General features: G+C 45.5%; 1 pseudogene; it reads left to right on the top strand.

Annotated features, from left to right (window-relative positions):
- The first annotated feature begins 11,725 nt into the window (after positions 1-11,725).
- The window catches only part of LOC130022365 (zinc finger protein 208-like), a 371,668-nt pseudogene continuing 369,269 nt past the window's right edge, over positions 11,726-14,124 (top strand).

Here is a 14,124-nt window from a genome sequence, read left to right on the forward strand (position 1 = left end):
ATCTCTGAGCTCCACCAGGACGGGTGCCTGAGCGCAGAGTCAGAAGTTTCTCGTCCATATTGCCGGTGGTGCCTCCAAAACTATAAAAGGACTGTTAATTTTAGAGGGGCAGAGGGGAAGCTCCCCAATGGCAAATGACACTGTAGCCCTCGGTCACTATTCATTAGTAGCCCTGATGTCCAGGGCCATCCTGTGTGTGTGGATCTAGGGGTGGTTGCGGTTTGCAAGTGAAAATTTAATTTGGGGCTACTTTTGGTTGTATTTTGGGCACATCTGTGGAAGCTCGGGGTTTACTTCACGAGCAGCACTCTGCAATTATTTTTTTTTTGATCTTTAGGGGTCACGTGAGATGCCGAGTATCGATCTGGGTCAGCAAGGGAATCGCCCCTCCCAGCTTACTATCTCTCTGATTCCACATTGTTGTTTTTTTTTCTAACATGTGGAATTTCTGTACCCTAAAATCAAGTTGAAAATTGCACCCCGACTCTTCATCTCTCCCTGATTAGGGCAAAGTGCGGCTGTTACACTGAGTACTGAGAGTTGTGTTCAAATAATGTATGGGCATGAGCTGTGTGCATTTGGTGGCAATGATTGGTCTCCCCACCCTGCCTGGTAAAGGGTGAGAGAGGATCGAAGAAGAAAACAGGGGCCAGGCTGTTGGTGATCTGCTGGATATTAATTAACTTAACAATATTTTAGGCTTCATCTGTGAATTTCCACTTTTGCTCCACCCAGAGAAGCTTATCATGTCCTTGCTTACATCCCAAATTTAGTTAAAGTTTTTCTTTAACCATTTCATTGTATTTTACCTCTCATTGTCTCAGTTCCCCAAGTCAGTCTTGATTACTTATGAGCCATAACTTTCTCTTAATTCTCAGCTTCATATTTGTACTGCTTTGTAGTTGAAGTGCTGTGTATTTGTACCCACTTTTCTGTTTCTCCTATAGCTTTTTATGTTTTTACTACACAACAGTGTCTATGGTTAATCCAGAAAGACATCAATGCTCTGCTCCTAATATTTGGGAGTTGATTGACTCTGAAGTTACCTACTCCTGGGCATAATTGCTTGGTCATCATTACTTCACTCATGCTTCGGTTGCTGTAGTTCGTAACACCCCAAAAGGGAGGTTCTGCCGTGGGACTTGGATGGACCTGGAGCAAGTGGCAAAACTACCCTGGCTTCCATATGGCATATTGTAGAAAGCAGAAGTGCATGGTCTTGATTCAAACAGTTACAGCTTAAGAGACAGGAGCCCCATGGGGAAGGACAAGCCGAACTGGCCTGAGGTCTTAGTCTGGAATTTACAGTAAAACCTTGCTTGCTCTCACAGCCCAGAGAATTAAGTGTTAAAATCCTTATTTGCTCTCAAAGCCCAGAGAACTAAGTGTTGGGATCTTTGTTTCTTACTGTGTTTATCCAAACAACTGCAAGTATTGATAACTTATACAACTAGATGAAAAGATAAAAGCAATGTAGATGTCCCTGGGAGACAGAGTGTCTCCTTGGGTGAATCTCCCAATGAGAAGTTCCTCTGACAAATGTTTATTTGCATAAATGATCAGTCACTCCCATGTCCTTATCTCACGACCCCTCAGATGTTCTATAAGTATGGTAGCTGTTCTGCATTAAATGGGCCATTTTTCACTTAGGGTGTGGTTTTCTGTCTCCCTGTCTCTCTGTCTCTGTTGGGAAGGGATCCCCATTTTAGTTTGTGGACTCACTGTACCCGCACATTTTACTTTGTGGACTCACAGTGATCAACTTGCTCCTTATTCCATTCTCCTGTGCACCTATACCAGTCTCCCACTGCTCTTTATCCCTCTCTTCACCCATCTCCCACAGGCTTTATTCCCCATCCCACAGAGTTAGGGGTAGTAAATAGACAGAGATGTGGTTGTACAATCAAAGGATGTAAAGCCCTTCCCTGAAGAGAAATTTCTAGGACAAAACTTTGACTCAGAAGGAGAGATCAGCTCAAGGGCAGGATTTTCTCTAAGGACATATTTTTTCTTTGCGTAGTTCATATTCATTGAAACATTCATCTTAAATTGACACTTAATCTTTCTGTTTAATTTGAATGGACAAAGTAAAAGATCTATTAAGCTTATAGGGTGTCTCTATTGGGAATATTTCCTATAGCTCCCAGACTACACTCCCCAGGATAGGATAGTCCTTCCTAACCCCAGCAGGATCCTTACCCAGTTACTTATATTTGGGTCACGACAAAATTTTTTATGGTGCTTACCTGTCCCTTTTTAATGCCAGGGTAGCGCACAACTATCCTGGGTCCATCCAGTCTCTTGCTTTTTGGGTGCTAAGAACGAAGAGTAGCTGAGGCTTAAGTCTCATAAATATGACAATGCCCAGGAGTGTATAATATCTGGAGTCAGATAACTCTGAAGTTACAAAAGCATAACATTGTCTTCCTTTGTCTCTACAAAGCTGAGGGCTGGGGGCATGGCCATCCCGATCCTGCCAGCACAATCTTCCCAACTGGGACTGCACTGGTCCTTGTCCAGGAGCAAAAAGGATATTTGTCTAAAGTAAACTGCAGAGGACATTAAGGAAATAGAAAGTCAAAATTTGACTCACAAATACAAAATCCAGAGATCTCTGAAGAATTTGACTTTACAATTCACAGTTTCTGGTTAGGGGAAATGGGTGATTAATGCATAGGAGAAGCAGAGCACCTGGAAGTTAAAGATGAATACTAAGGAAATGGGAGTGATTCGGGAGCATTGGTATGGGTGTTACTCAGTAAGCCTAAACTCCTTGTAGCAGAAGAGAAATGATGGACCAATGATAAACCTAAATTGTTTAGAACTCTAATCCAACAAAGGTAAAGGGTTTTGTTTTTTAAACATCTTGCTGTCTTAGTTTTGGTTTTTCAGGAGTAAGGACATTTGCTCAGGGTTCACCTTGGCTGTGCTAGGAGCACATTTAGTTAGGGCCAGAGACATAGTACAGTGAGTAAGGATTTAACCATCCAAGCAGTCGACCCAGGTTCCACCCCTGCATCCATATATTCTGTACCAGAGTGATTCCTGAGTGTAAAGCTAAGAGTAAGCACTGAATATGCCGTTTGTGGCCCCCAAACAAAAATCACACAAAGACACATATATGCACATACTGTGTCCATGTATATACACACATATATGCACATACAATTAAGAAAGATGCAAAATGGAGAAAGAACAATAGAGTTTCGGTAGCAGGGAAAGATCAAGAATAGGGAATTTTTAAGGACCAGAAATTTGACTCTTTAAATGTTTCACTCTAGAATTTGTCATTGCACATTATTTCCCCCCCTTCGGTAGAATTTGCCTTTTTTTGTTCTTATATTTTTTGCCATAGCATACAGTACTCAGTGTTTACTCTTGTGTCTGAGCTCAGGGATCATTTGCAAGAGTCAGGGTAACATTGTGTGTCTAGATATCTTTGGTTCAATGTTTGGTGACAACTGCAGAATCAGGGGACTTCTCCTTACCCCCGGGCCCCATAGTGTGTGATCGACCACTCCAGCATTTGCCTCTCCATGCCTTTTTTTGAGTCCATCCCCCTTGCAGTACGGATTCACCTAGGAGGCAAAATGGTTCTCAGTGCCTAGACTCTGGCTCTTTAAGGCACCTTATGGAAATAAAAGTGATGTCATAAGTGATGTCATAGTTCATTTTCCATCCCTGACACTGACACTGGGGCTGTTGTATACTTGCCAAAGGACAAGTAAATTTGCGCTCTATCCTTAAAGAGGGATTCTGAAGGCGGGTTTTATGTCAGGATTCGAGCAGCCTCCTGTGAGCACCACGCGCCTTCCCATTTCCACACTCTGAGCTGAGGGGCCGAGCCAGCTTGGGGGGCACTTTTGCCCTAGTTTTTCACTTGTTCTCTGAAATCCAGGTGTATTCTGAGGTGCGGTGGAGGCTTTAGGGGGATGCGGAGCTTTGGGGGTGCAGTGGAGGCTGTCTCAGGGTTCAGCGGTGGCAGCTGTGAGTGTGTGATCCCGGGGGGCCTCTTTGGCCACGATCATCTCCAGCTCCAGGATGGGGCAATAGTGGGTGAATGCGAGAATCAGCCGGATCTTGGCCGTACCAACCCTCCCAGCAGTCCCATGTTTGAACCATCGGCCCTAACCTAGCTTCTTTAGAATCTCCAGATTTGAGGGGCTGAGCTTCAGCCCCTCCACTTCATGGCAGGATATATTTTGCTGGTCATCTTCATTGTCTGCCGTTTTAGCCAGGGTTATGTGTGGTATGTGGGGGGGGGGGGGGAAGGGGACCTGCAGGTGCCTGAGGTTTGCCAATGAAAACGTATTTGGGGGGCTATTTTTGATTCTTTTTATTTTTGGGGGGAGTGGGAACACATCCGGAGATGCTTCTGACTTACTCTAGCCTCTAAGCTAAGGAATTATCCCTGGCACTGCTGGGGGCCATATGGGATGCAGAGGATTGATCGGTTCATGTGGTCCAACGCCCAAGTCACATTACTGCCTGTCCAACAATACTGGTGTATCTTTTTCCGGATCATGAATTTCAGGTCCTTCACATCAAGCTGTAAGGCAGACCTGACTCTTCATCTTTCCTTGAGCAGACAACCACTGGAATCCGGGTAAATACTGAGGGTAAAGGTTTTTTTTTTTTTTTTTGCTTTTTGCGTTATACCTGGCGATGCACAGGGGTTACTCCTGGTTTCGTACTCAGGAATTACTCCTGGCAGTGCTCAGGGGACCATATGGGATGCTAGGAGTCGAACCTGGGTCAGCTTCATGCAAGGCAAACACCCTACCCGCTGTGCTATCACTCCAGCTCCAAAGGGCTTTTTAATGTTTATTTTTTAAAGAATATTTTTGTGTGTGCGGGGAGGGGGAAGAGCTGTGTTCATGACTCACTCCTAGTATTTTTGGAAGAAATTTATATAGGAAGGGGCGGAGCAAAAGTACAGCAAGTAGGGTGATTGCCTTACACACAGCTAACCCACGTTCTGTGTCTTGAATCCCACTGGTCCCCACACCTGCTGGGAGTGAAACCTGAGTGCAGAGCTAGGAATACTCCCTGAGCAATGCTGGTTCTGACTCAAAGAAGAAAATCATGCACACGCACCCGCACGGACACATACACATGCACACAGAAAACGTGTGATCGTAGAAAAAGAGAATAATAATTCATGGAAAACCATACCAGACAATCAAAGTTTTAAGGACCTGCTATTTGTCTATTTAAATGTTCTTCCCTCTTATTTTGCACATGAATTCTGTTGGTTTCTTGTGCTTCGAATTTGCCTTTTTGTTGCAGTATTTTTGGTCATAATCTACAGTGCTCAGGTCTTAACTCCTGACAGTTCATATTATGGACCCTAGTAAATGCCCTGGTTATTTGAATTATTTTTCTATTCAACCGTTTGCGCAGTTTTCTAATATATTCTTGGACGGCAGGAGCAAGTGTTAGCTGAGGCTCACGCAGATGTTCCGTTTCAGGGATAGAGTAAATTAGGACCCATAAGGTCTCAGGTCCAGCGCGAGAGAGCAGGGCTGTGCCTCTGACCCAACTGTACCCAGAAGTGATCTTGGTCCCCAGGACAGAGTGCCCAGGCGCATGTTCTTGTCCCTGCTGCAGGAGAGTGGCTGAAGCTTTGTCCACTCTATGTCCCTGTGACTTTCCCCATGGCAGATCCACATCCAGGCTATAGTTCCCAGGGGCCAGCACTGCTGCCAGCTGCAGGGGCGCCAGTACTTGGGAGCACCGGGACTCAGAGTCAGACCAAGGCTGGGCCTGTAGGGATTTTCCTGTGCAATTCAGGGAGGAATTCGGGGACCAGAGAGGGCTGTCGTTTCCTCTCCTATTGCCTGGGCCCAGGCTCCTATCCTAAAGTGCAGCACAGATGCCAACAAAATTTGCATCCCCAGTGGAGACAGGAGCTTCTGCCATTGTCTCCCTGAGGTGGGATTATGCGGGTGTGGTTGGTCTGAGATCAGGGGTGGGAGGAGGTGCTGCTCTCTGGTGCTCACTGTTCTGACTTCTTCAGGTCTTTGCACAGAGCCTCCTGCTAATTCTCAGCACAACAGTGGCGGGAGAAGGTGGTGATGCGGCTTCTGATAAACCGTCCAAAGGTAGGAGTAGAGGGACAGAATGGCATGAGGTAGTGCCAGGAGTGCCCGGGTTTCCTGGGCGATCTGTTTTGAGTTTCTTTTGGATGGATTCCAAGTTGAGACTTCCGATCAGACCGCGCCATATTTGGCTGTGGGACCGACCCAGCGGTGCATGAGGAATACTCAAAGCTCAGTGCTCAATGATCACTCCTGACATGTCTAGGCAACCAATGGGATGCTGGAGGTCCAAAGATTTTGTCTTGAATTTTCTGTTTTATTTGGGAGTGATAGCACAGCGGTAGGGTGTTTGCCTTGCACGCAGTCAACATGGCTGACCTGAGTTCGATTCCTCCGCCCCTGCCCCTCTCGGAGAGCTCGGCAAGCTACCGAGAGTATCTCGCCCGCACGGCAGAGCCTGGTAAGCTCCCTGTTACGTATTCAATATGCCAAACACAGTAACAGCAGTCTCCAATGGAGACGTTACTGGACCCGCTTGAGCAAATCGATGATCAACAATTTGGGGTACATTGCAAAGGATTCTCACAAGAAATCCTTGTGCTGCACTCTGGCATTGCCCCTGGCAGTGCTTGTGGGACCATATGGGATGGTGGGGATCGCCAGTCCTACACGCTGTTCCCGGAGCAGCTGTCCTGTTACGCCAACCTGCTGCTTCATTTTCTTTTGCATTGTTTTTGTACTCAGCCATCCTCTTTACTCTGTTCTCTGGATTCACAACTGATGGGCATCAGAATGCCCTGGGGTCTGCTGGCCACATTTGCGTACTGTCAACTACAGTAACGTGGACCCCAGGACTTATTTTTCCCCTGTTTTGTCCTTCCTGCTCTGGAGAGCCTTGCCTTCTCAGCCATACAGTCTTATATTCACATAAAGTTATGTGTGGATTTCTGGGCATGTGCTGATCGCAAGGAGAAAGAGCCAAGGATCTCTGAGGCCAGTAGAGATGTTGGGGTGAAGAAACTTCTCCTTCTTTGCGAGGGATTTGGGGCGGTCTTGAGCAGTGTGTTCTTACAGGCACACATGCCATGCACCACTCTGAGTAGTTGTCTATATGGACTGTAGTTCTTAGTCCTAGTAGTCATGTGCTGTGGGGGTGCAGCGGTGAGCGTGCAGTCGTTTTTGCTGCACCCAGGGATGGTTTTTTGGATCGTACAAGTCTGCGGTCAGGTGATCCTCTCTACAGTGCTCACTGGACCAGTGGTGCTCGAATTGGACCTTGGGTTACCAGGAAAGGCAGATATATCCGAGAACTTTCTGTATAACATCCTCCCACTTTCACAGATCCAGCTGCCTTATGTGATTTCTGGGGCCCGTCAGCCATGCGTCTGCATGGAGGCTGGTTCATTCGAAGGGGAGAGGACTAGCGACAATATAGGACTCTGGGTCCTGGCCTCACAGTAGTGGGGATGAGACTAAGGTAGACTCTAACTGCCACCCTCCCTGTGTGCTGACTCAGGACGCAGTGACCTTCCACGACGTGGCTGTGAACTTCACCCCGGAGGAATGGTCATGCCTGGCGGCCTCTCAGCAGAAGCTCTACAAGGACGTGATGCTGGAGACCTACCAGCATCTGCAGGCTGTAGGTGAGAGCAGTGTGGAGCCAACCCTGTCTGGACAGACCTGCTTGGGCTCCCTGGGTTTGGGCCGCAGCTGTGTGTCCAACAGTAGCTGTGACTGACGGGCTGGTATGTTGAACAGCCATGAGGTGTTTGTTCCCTCCCTGTTTTTTTTAGGGTTCACCTGTGGATACTCAGGGCTTACTCTCAGCTCTGTCCTTAGGAATCAGTCTTGTGGAGTAGCAGGACCCTGTGGGGTGATTCAGATCAACCCGTTTCGACTGTGTCCGTGGGAAGATCCCTATCTGCCCAGTTATCACTCAGGTCCCTTTAAATAGTTTCATCCATTGGTGAATCAATTGGCTTTGTGTACTACACAAACTTCCGTGTGTTTAATTGGCTTTTCTGTTGCCTTTGTTTAGGGAGCACAGTCCACAGTTCTCCTGGCTCTGTGCTAAACGATGACTCCTAAGAGTGCACAGAAACCGGGATACCATGGACTGAAACCTCTTGGCAATTTAAAACATTGGTGCATGACTCCCAATATTTTTGCACCAGGCACTCAAATCAGACGGATTTTACTTTCTCTTTTTTCCTTATGTATTAGGAAAAAAGAATCAGGATTACGGCCTGATTCTTTTCATTATTACATTCACATAATAGTAATAATAATAATTATTATAGTAATTATTATAGTAATTATAATAATAGTAATAATAATTATTATTATGTAATAATAATAATAACGTAAGGGCCAGGATCCAGAGATTATCACACCCTTTACGACATCTTATCTTCTCATTCCTACTTTGGACAAACTGGCAGGCTACCGTATGTAACCTGCCCACATGTCAGAGTCTGGCAAACTCCCCGTGGAGTACCCAATATGCCAAATACTAATAATAATGAAGGGTCTCATTCTCCTAATTCTGAAAGAGCCTTGAATATGGGACTTGTTTTTTAAATCTGAGGGCTAGGACGAAGGAGACGTTACTGGGGCCTGCTTGAGGCAATCGACGAATAACAGGATGGTTGTGATTGTGATTAGGGATTATTCCTGCCTGTGTATTCAGGATCCACACCTGACCTTGCTCCAAGACCTTATGGGCTGCCTGTGATCAAACCCACATGTGTGTGCAGCACTTCTGTCCTATGTGCTGTTCTATCTCTCCCACCACTGGGGCTTTGATATATCTTCTCTCAACTCATCTGACACTGCCGTATTTCAGTGCTTGGAGATACTTCTAATGGTTCTTGTGAGACTTCAGCAGGACTCAGGCTTTTCTCCTGGTCTCTGAACTCAGGGATCACTCCTGGCTGGCGTGACGGACCCTAGGGGATGTCGGGTATTGCAACTGGATTGGCTGTGAGAAACTCCTGCTGTGCTCTCTTTCTGGATACATTTTTAGATTAACAAAATAAGGGTCTCTTGCCACCTTTGGCCATTTCCAGATTTATTAAGCACTTAGTTTTACTGAAATTCTTGATGAGTTCATTAGGGGCTCAGGAAACTCCATGTGGTGTTAGGCCTAGACAGACAGTATGGTTAGGAAAGTGATTTTCTTGCAAGCAATGCACCTGGGTTAAATCCCCGGCATCCCATGTCATCCCCAAGCACCAGCAGTGCTGATTTCAGAATACAGAGTCAGGAGTCGTCCTTGAGCATTGCCAGGTTAGACCCCAAACAAGACAAAAACCAACAACATACTGTGCTGATCAACACCCTGTCGGCCATACACAAGGCCTGGTCTATTGTATTTGTGGTATTTTCTTGGGTCTTACCTTTCGAATAACTAGAAATATGTGGCAATTTGGAAATGGACATTGTGTTCATGCCTTTATATCAGGAAACACGGGGATTTACCTGTCACCTTTTCCTTGTCACTTATCCATGCCTCTGTCTCTGTTGTGGCAGGGCACACTGGGATGAAGCCTGCGGTGATCTCCTGGCTGGAAGGAGGAGCCCTGAGGTCAGGGAGGAGAGACTTGTGTTTAGGTGAGTGTCTGAGGACCCTTCCTGGCTCAGGCCCTGTGCAGTGTATGGGTGCCCTGAGCATGTATGAAACACGCTGCTGAGGCTGGGGCCTTGGGCTCCTGGATCCATGGGTCTGTGCCACACTCACACTCCTCTTCATTCCCATCGTATGTCTGTCCAGAATGACTCTGTAAGTTGCTTCCATGGCTTTCGAATAAGTAAGACCATAACAGAGCTAGTTTGGATCTGAACGATAGTACAGCAGGGAGTGCCTTGCAGTGCCTGAAAGTGACCTGTTCAATAACCTGGTTCCCCGAACATCACCAGGTCTGCTCAAAAACTAAAACAAAACCTAGTGTTGAATTGCAAAGATCCTTACCGTTTTCCACTAACCTAATCTTTTCTTTAGTGTAGGATTTTATGGACTTTGAATACCACAGAGATGTACTCCAACTACATGGCATCATTTTGTTACATTTTTGACAATTGCTTTAACTGCATGTTGTGTTCAGTTTCAGAGCTGAAACCACAGATTCAAGATTTGGCATTACAGCACTTTGATTTGGGTATGGGGTCTGCAAGTACGAGTGAGTTGGTAAGATTTTTAATTCGGAATAAATTATTATGCCAGGGGGAGTGGACCAAATATGTGATTGTTAGGGTGGAGGGCTGTGAATGGCAGGGAGGAATTCCAAAGCCTGATGCTTGGGGTAGAGGACCCTTAGCTTTACTAGGTGCTGAAATCAACCATGTATAAAAATGCTGTGAGTTTTCATTTGCTTGACAGTTATAGTCATTTAAAAAACTAATTTGTGGGCCGTGGAGATAATGCAGTGAGAAATATACTTGCTTTGCACAGGGATGGATGATCCTTACCCAGCACTCCTTATAGACACCGTAGACACACAGAACTGATCCTAGATACTGCATGGTGTGCCCCTCTGCCCACCCAACCCCCAATAAATAGAAACTACAAAACATTAAGAACAAAAAACTTTGTTGATCCTGAAAGCAATCACTTGTGGTGAGAGCTTTGCAATAGCCACGTGGTCTGTCTCAGCTGTGTGAGGATGCAGCGTTATCTTCACCCTTTCATCACAGGTTCCACTCTGAGCTTTAATCAAACCCACTGTGGTTGTATTTCATTTTCTCTTGAAATGGATGCATCAGTTTTCTATAGAAGGAATTATTTCCAGTTATATTCCTTCATTAAGTTAAAGGTGGGGAGAAGTCACAGAATTTTATGAATCTGCTTCCATCAATTTTGTGCGTCGAACTTACATTTACACGAAGTTATTCTATAATAAGACAATCCTTACGTAGGTAATTACATTTGTGTGGTGCATATGTTAGAAACCTCACCTGGGGCTGGAGCAATAGCACAGCGGGCAGGGCATTTGCCTTGCACGCGGCCAACCCGGGTTTGATTTCCTGCATCCCATATGGACCCCTGAGCACTGCCAGGAGTAACTCCTTAGTGCAGAGCCAGGAGTAACCCCTGTGCATCACCAGGTGTGACCCCCCCAAAAAGAAACCACATCTGAAGGCTCAGTTTTTTGACAGGAAGACTCGGTGAATAAGTTAATAATTGGAATCCTTCTCTGCTCTTCCTACAGGGAAGCAACCAACCCAAGTGGGATATCTCTGATTCTGCACTCTATGACAATATCTCTAGTGAGCAATCCTGCATTCAACCCCATGAGGATGCCAAGATGTGTGGGATGTCTTCTGAGGGTGATCAGAATGGCGAGAGCTACCTCACTCTGAAGAAGCCCTCCCTTGGAAAAAGTTCCTTGGAGTGTGGTGTTCTCAGTTCAAAGTCACAAAATCCCCTAGTCTGGATGCCACTAGGGAAAGAAGCACTGTTTATAGTGAGTCCCTCACAGCGACAAACTCTCAATCACAGTCACTGTGAACAGAACCCATCTAAGTGTAAGGAATGTGGCGGAGCCTCCCCATGTTCTCAGCACTGTGGAATTCCCTTAGAAAACTACAGTGGACAGCATCCCTGGAAAAGTGAGCACCGAGAACAAAGCGTGAGTCAAGGGTTACTCCATCATGACCATATGAATATAAATTCAGGAGTGAAACCTTATGCGTGTGAAGCATGTGGGAAGACCTTCAATAAATCATCACATCTTTTTAGACATAGGAGAATTCATACAGGAGAGAAATCTCATAAATGTCAGACATGTGGGAAGGCCTTTATTCAGCCCTCAGATCTTAATAGACATATGAAAACGCATAGTGGAGAGAAGCCTTATATATGTCAGACATGTGGGAAGGCCTTTAATCGGCCCTCAGATCTTAATAGACATATGAATATTCATAGTGGAGAGAAACCTCATAAATGTCAGACCTGTGGGAAGGCCTTTATTCACACCTCGTCTCTTTATAGACATAAGAATACTCATAGTGGAAAGAAGACTTATATATGTCAGGAGTGTGGAAAGGCCTTTGCTAAAGCCTCAAGACTTAGTGAACATAGGAGAATTCACACTGGAGAGAAACCCTATATATTTAAGGAATGTGGAAAGGCCTTTCCTGCAGCCTCAAGACTTACTGTACATAGGAGAATTCACACTGGAGAGAAACCGTATATATGTAAGGAATGTGGGAAGGCCTTTACTACATCCTCAGAACTTACTGTACATAGGAGAATTCACACTGGAGAGAAACCGTATATATGTAAGGAATGTGGGAAGGCCTTTGCTGCAGCCTCAAGACTTACTGTACATATGAGAATTCACACTGGAGAGAAACCGTATATATGTAAGGAATGTGGGAAGGCCTTTGCTACATCCTCAGAACTTACTGTACATAGAAAAATTCACACTGGAGAGAAACCATATATATGTAAGGAATGTGGAAAGGCCTTTGCTGCAGCCTCAAGCCTTCGTGTACATAGGAGAATTCACACTGGAGAGAAACCGTATATATGTAAGGAATGTGGGAAGGCCTTTGCTATAGCCTCAAGACTTAGTGAACATAGGAGAATTCACACTGGAGAGAAACCCTACATATGTAAGGAATGTGGAAAGGCCTTTGCTAAAGCCTCAAGACTTACTGTACATAGGAGAATTCACACTGGAGAGAAACCGTATATATGTAAGGAATGTGGGAAGGCCTTTGCTAAAGCCTCAAGACTTACTGTACATAGGAGAATTCACACTGGAGAGAAACCGTATATATGTAAGGAATGTGGGAAGGCCTTTGCTACATCCTCAGAACTTACTGTACATAGGAAAATTCACACTGGAGAGAAACCATATATATGTAAGGAATGTGGAAAGGCCTTTTTTGCAGCCTCAAGACTTACTGTACATAGGAGAATTCACACTGGAGAGAAACCGTATATATGTAAGGAATGTGGGAAGGCCTTTGCTAAAGCCTCAAGACTTACTGTACATAGGAGAATTCACACTGGAGAGAAACCGTATATATGTAAGGAATGTGGGAAGGCCTTTGCTGCAGCCTCAATACTTACTGTACATATGAAAATTCACACTGGAGAGAAACCATATATATGTACGGAATGTGGGAAGGCCTTTGCTAAAGCCTCAAGACTTAGTGAACATAGGAGAATTCACACTGGAGAGAAACCCTATATCTGCAAAGAATGTGGGAAGGCCTTCGGTCAATCTCAGTACCTTCGGAATCATAGCAGAATTCACAGTGGAGAGAAATCTCATCAGTGTCAGATATGTGGAATGGCATTCACGTTGTCCTCTTCCCTTACTATACACATGAGAATTCATACTTGAGAGAAGCCTTATATATGTGTGGAGTGTGGAAACACCTTTACTACATCCTCGCAATTGACTGTACATAGGAGAATTCACACTGGAGAGAAACTTTATATATAAGGAATGTGGGAAGGCCTTTGCTGTGACCTCAATAATTAATGTATATAGTAGAATTTACATTGGATAGAAACCATATATATGTAAGGAATGTGGAAAGGCCTTTGCTGGAGCCTCAGACTTATTGAACACAGGCACATTCACGCTGGAGAAACACTGCTTGAGCACCCTGCAGCTCCTAGTTTGGGAACTTGAGCGGCAGGACATGCCAGCTTGTAGGGCGTTTTTGTGCTTGTTTTTTTCAAAACTTTTTCTGCATATCTAGGTATTAGGGAATGTGGAGCTTCTGAGGGTTGCATTGGGAGCTGTTCTGTGATGGAGGTGTCGGGTGAGGGTGCGTTATGCTGAGGGTCCCTGCAGCCAAGATCACATCCAGGTCGAAGATGCCACATGAACTTTGGGCCTTGGTGTGAGGGACCTGCAGAGAGTGGTGGTCTTGGCCATCTCATACCTCCCTACTCGGGACTGCGCAGGGCCCTTTTTGGAGCCTTTGGACTGGAGATAACACTTATCAAACCTCCAGATATGTTCACGGGAAGCCCCGGAAGGAAAGGGACACTGTTGTGGCCATTTTTATTGGCTCCTGTGTTGGGGTTGGGACTTTGGGGTGTGTCTGCACAAGTGAGAGG

The sequence above is a fragment of the Sorex fumeus genome, unplaced genomic scaffold (genome assembly GCF_029834395.1).
Source record: "Sorex fumeus unplaced genomic scaffold, SorFum_2.1 ptg000019l, whole genome shotgun sequence".
In the NCBI taxonomy this organism is placed as follows: Eukaryota; Metazoa; Chordata; class Mammalia; order Eulipotyphla; family Soricidae; genus Sorex; species Sorex fumeus.